The 6,350-nt window shown below is 46.9% G+C and overlaps 1 long non-coding RNA gene across 1 annotated transcript; it reads left to right on the forward strand.

Moving 5' to 3' along the window:
• Positions 1–3,160: 3,160 nt before the first annotated feature.
• Positions 3,161–5,750, forward strand: LOC110260131 (uncharacterized). Its single transcript, XR_002342981.2, has 2 exons — positions 3,161–3,222; positions 5,278–5,750. It is a non-coding gene; the product is annotated as an uncharacterized LOC110260131 (long non-coding RNA).
• Positions 5,751–6,350: the final 600 nt, after the last annotated feature.

Raw genomic sequence — 6,350 nt, forward strand, 5'->3', positions numbered from 1 at the left:
TCACTGAGGATCCAGTTGCTGCCTCTTGCTCTGGCGTCTCACGTGGACTCCTGAAGCTTTTGGGGTGCACACCACTGACTCACTTGCAACCCTTGGGACCCACCTCATGGCCAGGCTCCTTTGCAACATCCCAACCTTGTCTATGGTCCTGTCCTGTAACTTTTCATCACGTTACCTGTGAGTCCCCAGAACATCCCTTCAGGCAACCCTTTCCCTCACCGCTGAGCCGCTCTCATCCCTGGTCCACTTCTCTGCCAGTCCTCGTCTGACGATCTCCGTCGCGTCACGCAGCTTTTTGACACTGAGGTCGCCGTACCTTCCCACAGCGCCTCCACTTCTTTCTTGTCTGTCTGGGCTTCCTCTTGGCATTAGCTTTTCCTCTTCCTCCCCTCATAACGATACATACCTGGTGACATAGGAACCTGATTGAACAGAGTTATCCCTCTGTGTACATGAATCCAAAGAGGTAAGCACGTTGGAGTGAATCATAAAAGAAAGGTGACTGCCTCCTTTTAGTCACGATCATTCACCCCGGACGGTCACAACCCCTGCGCTGCCTTGTCCTTCAGTGCAGGCAAGGGGTTGGAAGAATCTTTCCTAATCAGCCAAAGAAAACCTGTTCCTTCTCCTTTCACATGTATGGGTCCCATACTGAGAACGCTGGCTCAACTTCCTCACAGTAGCAATCCTACCTTTCCACAAGCCCTACTCGATAGCCCTGTGTGCCTTGTTCTAAAATGAGAAAGGGGAGTTCCCATCCTGGCGCAGTGGTTAACGAATCCACTAGGAACCATGAGGTTGCGGGTTCGGTCCCTGCCCTTGCTCAGTGGGTTAACGATCCAGCATTGCTGTGAGCTGTGGTGTAGGTTGCAGACGCGGCTCGGATCCCACGTTGCTGTGGCTCTGGCGTAGGCCGGTGGCTACAGCTCCGATTCAACCCCTAGCCTGGGAACCTCCATATGCCGCGGGAGCGGCCCAAGAAATAGCAACAACAACAACAACAAAAAAGACAAAAGACAAAAAAAATAAAAAATAAAAATATAAAGGAAAAAAATAAATAAATAAAGGAAAAATAAAATGAGAAAGGGAGTTCCCCTTGTGGCTCAGTGGTTAGCAAATCCGACTAGGAACCATGAGGTTGAGGGTTCGATCTCTGGCCTTGTTCAGTGGGTTAAGGATCTGGCATTGCCGTGAGCTGTGGTGTAGGTTGTGGACGCGGCTCAGATCCCTCATTGCTGTGGGTCTGGCGTAGGCCGGTGGCTACAGCTCTGATTAGACCTGGGAATCTCCATATGCCGCAGGACCGGCCCTAGAAAAGACAAAAAAATAAAAAATAAATAAAATAAAATAAAATGAGAAAGGAGGAGTTCCCTCTGTGGCGCATCAGAAACAAATCTGACTAGTATCCATGAGGATGTAGGTTCCATCCCTGGCCTTGCTCAGTGGGTTAAGGATCCGGTATTGCCGTGAGCTGTGGGGTAGGGTGCAGACACGGCTTGGATCCCGTGTTGCTGTGGCTGTGGCGGAGGCCAGTGGCTACAGCTCCGATTGGGCCCCTAGTCTGGGAACCTCCATATGGCTGCAGGTGTGGCCCTAAAAAGACTAAAAATAAAATTTAAAAAAATTTTAAATAGCTGTCTTTTTGTTTTTGTTTTGTCTTTTTGCTATTTCTTGGACCGCTGCCGCAGCATATGGAGGTTCCCAGGCTAGGGGTCGAATCAGAGCTCTAGCCACCGGCCCACACCAGAGCCACAACAACGAGGGATCCGAGCCGCGTCTGCACACCACAGCTTACAGCAATGCTGGATCCTTCACCCACTGAGCAAGGGCAAGGACCGAACCCGCAACCTCATGGTTCCTAGTCAGATTCATTAACCACTGCGCCACGACAGGAACTCCAAATAGCTGTAATTTTTTGCCTTGACTTTTCCACCATTGAAGTATGCATTCGTCCCCTAGATATTTTTGAGGTATCTTATAATTTTGAGACTGAAAGTCTGTAAGAAACTAATATTAAGTCCCACCTCCAAAAAATAAGGATGGTGTGTTTTCTGACAGTCTTTTTCTCCATATACATAGGGTGTTCCTGTTCCTTTTTCTTTTTTTTTCTTTCTATGGCTGTGCCTGGAGTATATGGAAGTTTCTGGGGCCCGGATTGAATCCCTTGACCCAAGCCACAGCTCTGGCAACACCAGAGCCTTTAACCCACTGCTTTGGGAGAGGAATCAAACCCCCAACGCTGCAGTGACTGGAGCCACTGCAGTTGGATTCTTTTCTTTTTTTTTTGTCTTTTTGCCTTTTCTAGGGCCGCTCCCATGGCATATGGAGCTTCCCAGGCTAGGGGTCTAACCGGAGCTGTAGCCACCCACCCACACCAGAGCCACAGCAACGCGGGATCCAAGCCGCGTCTGCAACCTACACCACAGCTCATGGCAACTCCAGATCCTTAACCCAATGAGCGAGGCCAGAGATCGAACCCTCAACCTCATGGTTCCTAGTCGGATTTGTTAACCACTGAGCCACGATGGAGCTGGATTCTTAACCCACTGTTCTGCAGGGGGAAATCCCTCTTTTTCCTTCTTCATTCTATCTGTAATATTCAACTTTTTCCTAGTGAGACTTTTCAAATGAAAGGAAAAAGTTGGAGTTCCCATATGCTGCAGGTGCGGCCCAAAAAGCAGGAAAAAAAAGAATCCCCTGGCGCTGTGGAAAACCCTCACTCCTGGTCCCTCTGCTCAGGCCTCCGTGAAGCACCAGGTGAACTGAGTTTTCAGTAAGAGCCTCGGGGATTCTCAGGCTCAGGGCAGTTGAGAAACCCTGGTAAAACTGGGTGAGAAGCAGCCTGCCTTCCCCCACCTTGACCAAAGCATCCTCAGATGAAGCCAAATGAAACCACCACCATCAAGAGCCAGGGGACAGCAGACCTATGATATTCTGGTGTTTCACATAAGCGCAGGCTCCTTAACCACTGCATAGCAGGGGTTTGATCACCAGGATCTCCCTTAAGGAGCTTTCTCAGCACCCCCAGCATCTTCTACTAATGGATTAATTGGGAGCAAGCTAAGCTGATGGGTGAAATGGCTTGTCCTGTGACTGCATGTTACTGCAGTTATCCAATCAAGATCCTGCTCTTATAAAAGAAACACAAAGAGCTGTGCTGGGTGTTTCGTCTTGAAAGGCGTTTGAGTCTTTTGGCTGTTCAAGAGCTGCATTTAATAGGAGGTAAAGAAATCTCCTTTTTTGTCCCTATAATCGTAGTTGTGCCTTTGGAAACCACTGCAGGCATTCTTATCATTACTAGATGAGGTCAGGCGCATATTTTTGGATTTCCTGAACATTGAAATTCCTCATGTGTGCGTTTCCTGCTATGCCTTTTGTTTTCCTTTCTTTTGTCAATATTCTTTGTTCACAAGGCTAATTAACCCTCTATCTTCTATGTATATAAAACATATTCTCTTAATTGGTCACTTACCATAACTTTGTGATGTCTTAGGTTATCGGAGAGATTTTTTTTTGTGTGTGTCTTTTTAGGGCCATACCTGGTACAAAGTGGCATATGAAAGTTTCAGGGCTTGGGGTAGAATCAGAGCTGCAGCCACCAGTCTACACCACAGCCACAGCCATGCAGGATCCGAGCCATGTCTTCGACCTACACCACAGCTCATGGCAATGCCGGATCCTTAACCTCCTGAGCAAGGCCACGGATTGAACCCATGTCCTCATGGATACTAGTCGGGTTTGTTCCTGGTGAGTCACGATGGAACTCCTTCTTGTATAGTTTGATCAATATGAATATTTCGGGAAGACAAGGATAGCTCCAAATTAGGAAAATTGATGAACTCTGTCATAGTAATAAAGGAAAGCAGGGGGGAAAAAGAAGTCCCTGTGCTGCAGGTCAGAGTTCCCTTATGTTGTGTCTGGAGTGCATGTTGCTTTTAGCATGTATTCCCTGACGTCTGTGTCTCAATCAAATAACGGGGCTCTTGTTTGTGTTCCATTTCATCTACATCTGAATGAGTCAGTCTTACATACACCACCAAGTAATACTGATATTCTCACAAAATGCAATGCGTGTCCTGAGTCTTGACCTGTCCCCTAGCAAATCCCAGGACTACATGATGTACTCAATTCAGAAGCGGTCTCTTTGGAGTTCCCATTGTGGCACAGCAGAAAGGCATCTGACTAGGAACCATGAGGTGGCGGGTTTGATCCCTGGCCTCACTCAGTGGACTTGGTTGCCCAAAGCTGTAGTGTAGGTCGCAGAAGTGGCTCGGATCCCTCCTGCGTTGTTGTGGCTGTGGCCTGCAGCTGTAGTTCTGATTCGACCCCTAGCCTGGGAACTCCCATATCCGTGGGTGGGGCCCTAAAAAGACAAAACACCAAAAAAAAAAAAAGCTCTCTCTGAAAAGGATCCAGAAGTTTGTAATAGATATCTTCGTGTAGATTATCAAAATATTTAAAGTAATTTAGGATTACATACTAATCATCCCTGATTTTCTAGTAACTCCCAGATTATCTTAATATCTAGCCCTTTTTGTTACACAACCAGGACACTTGCTAACTCAAGTTAGCAAGTAATTCATAGAATTCGAAACATCTAAAAGCAATGTCACTCCCATGGAGAAGAGACCTGTGGTTGCCAAGGGGGGAGGTGGGAGGGAGTGGTGTGGACTGGAGTTTGGGGTTGGTAGGTGCAAAAGATCAAATTTAGAATGGATGAGCAGGAGTTCCCGTTGTGGCGCAGCAGAAACGAATCCGACTAGGAACCATGAGGTTGTGGGTTTGATCCCTGCCCTCGCTCAGTGGGTTAAGGATCCAGCATCGCCATGAGTTGTGGTGTAGGTCACAGACATGGCTCGGATCCTGAATTGCGGTGAGCTGTGGTGTAGGTCAGCAGCTATAGCTCCTTTTGGACCCCTAGCCTGGGAACCTCCATATGCCGCTGGTGTGGCCCTAAAAAGCGGGGGAAAAAATTGATTAATTAAATTAAAAAATAAAAATAAATAGAATGGATAAGCAATGAGGTCCTGCTGTATGGCACAAGGAAATACATCCAGTCACTTGTGATAGAACATGATATAAAATATGCGAAAAAGAATATATATGTATGTATAAGTGGGTCACTTTGCTATAGAGTAGAAACTGACAACATTGTAAATCAACTCTACCATAATTTAAAGATGAAAAATAAAAGTGATGTCACTTCAAACTAGGAAGATAGGTTCCCAGTCAAGCTGCTGATTTCTCTCACCTTCTCTCTTCCTCAAAATCCTGCAGAAAAGACTCATCATGATCTCTTCACCTCGAGTTGATAGACAACTGACCTGGTTGCCAAGAATAACCCAAGTCAAGTGTTCCTATCGATTCTGCAAAGTGTTCTTTTTATTCTTTGCTGGATTACTCGTACTGACTTTTGGAATCGCGATGGCCGCTATCTCTCGGGACCGTCTACTGTTAACCCTGGCAATGACTATTGTGTCCACTGCCCTTGTTTTTCTCGTCGCTCTGGGAGTGGTGGTTTCTGATGAGGTGTGTGGGAAGCCGGAGGAACCTGCTGCTCTCCGGGCGGAAGAATCTTGGGGGTACAGAATTGAACACGTTGATGTTTAGGCGGAAGCAATGGACCTACCAAGAGTGAGCAGCTGCCTCTTTGATCTTCTCCGCAACCTGGATCTCCTTAGGTCTTTGGACCTTTTTAAAGGTTCTTGAGCATTTTTTAATGGAATAAACATTGACTTTTAAAGAGCTTATCTGATTTTGGAATGTTCTCATTCCCCAATGCCTCTGTGAAATCGCTTCCTGGGAAAAGCCTTTTTCTCTCAATTATGGCAGATATACCAGATCTCTCCTCCCTGTTTCTGCATCTACCTACCTTCTTGTTCTCTTCCTTCCAGCATCCATGATCTGCCTCTTACTCTGGCCCTTTGCATCAACTCCTGCAGATTTTAACGTGCACAGCAGGGACCCATCCAAGACTCTGGGTTCCCGGCTCTTGGCCACCCTCTCTTGCGATGTCCCCATCTCATCTCTGCTACCACTTCCTTGGTGGTGTCCTGTCCTTTCGTCACTGCCCTTTGCAAGCCCCTAGAACATCCTTTTTTAGACAGCCCATCCTCTCACTATACAGCCTCTATCATTCTTGGTCAATTTCTCTGGCATCCCTCTTCTGCCTTCCTTCTGGTTACGTTCCTGCTTCCTATAACTTCTCATTGTGTTACAATTCTCCGTGCATGGTCACATATGGACTTATTTCAACCACCATCTGGATACAAGAGATCAGAGAGACACATGTCTTAGAGGAAATCATGCAGAAAGGTTGACCGGCTGCCTTCAAAACCATGATCATAGGA

Source organism: Sus scrofa, chromosome 3, assembly GCF_054392235.1.
Source record: "Sus scrofa isolate SSC_HxYL_T2T_F1_AM1 chromosome 3, Sscrofa_HxYL_maternal_Yorkshire_Landrace_v2.0, whole genome shotgun sequence".
Lineage (NCBI taxonomy): Eukaryota > Metazoa > Chordata > Mammalia > Artiodactyla > Suidae > Sus > Sus scrofa.